Genomic DNA, 855 nt, shown 5'->3' with positions numbered 1-855 from the left:
TTGGCACAGTCACCTTACTTTGATAATTGTAATCGTACTATCAAAGTATCTACCTCAGGGAGTAAATACTATAAGGCTCCAAATAATACGTGGCTAGCATGCGATAGTGGGCTCACTCACTGTGCTGCAGCTGTTCTTTTCAACTCAGGTGAGGCTAATATTTGTATCTTAGTCTTTGTACTCCCCTAAGCGTCCCTTTACAATGGGCTGGAAGGCAGACTCCACTTCTTCCACCAGGACAGGTTACAGAAACGGGCCATACCAGTCTTAACACTCCTTCTTGTAGAACTCGGAATAGCGGGCTCTGCGGCAGTAGGTACTATTGCTCTCATCAAGGGAGAACATGAATTACGTGAAATTAGAATGCAGATAGATAAGGATATCAAGATCTTAAAAGACACCATCAGCAGGCTGGAACTTCAAGTTGATTCACTAGCAGAAGTAGTCCTCCAAAATAGAAGAGGTTTAAATTTATTATTCTTAGAACAAGATGGGTTATGTATGGCTCTGGGTGAAACCTGTTGCTTCTGTGCCAATAACTCTGGAGTAATTAGAGAAAGCTTACAACTAGTACAGAGAAATTTGGATGCCAGGGAAAAACAGAGACTAGAATCAAACAACTGGTTTCACAGGATGTTCAATTGGTCACCATGGCTAACAACTCTTCTATCTGCTGTAGCTGGACCTTTAATCATCCTTCTCCTTTTGTTAACTTTTGACACACGTTTCCTTGATTTCTTGTTTGCATATATAAGGAAAATAATTAATTCTATTAGACTTTTAGTATTATAGACTAGAGGCTCTGAGCAAATTCCACATAAAGAATCAAAGATTTGATTTTTGCTAAGGCCAGTG

Source organism: Pteropus vampyrus, unplaced genomic scaffold (genome assembly GCF_000151845.1).
Source record: "Pteropus vampyrus isolate Shadow unplaced genomic scaffold, Pvam_2.0 Scaffold328, whole genome shotgun sequence".
Classification (NCBI taxonomy): domain Eukaryota; kingdom Metazoa; phylum Chordata; class Mammalia; order Chiroptera; family Pteropodidae; genus Pteropus; species Pteropus vampyrus.
Note: the sequence above shows the minus strand (reverse complement) of the source record.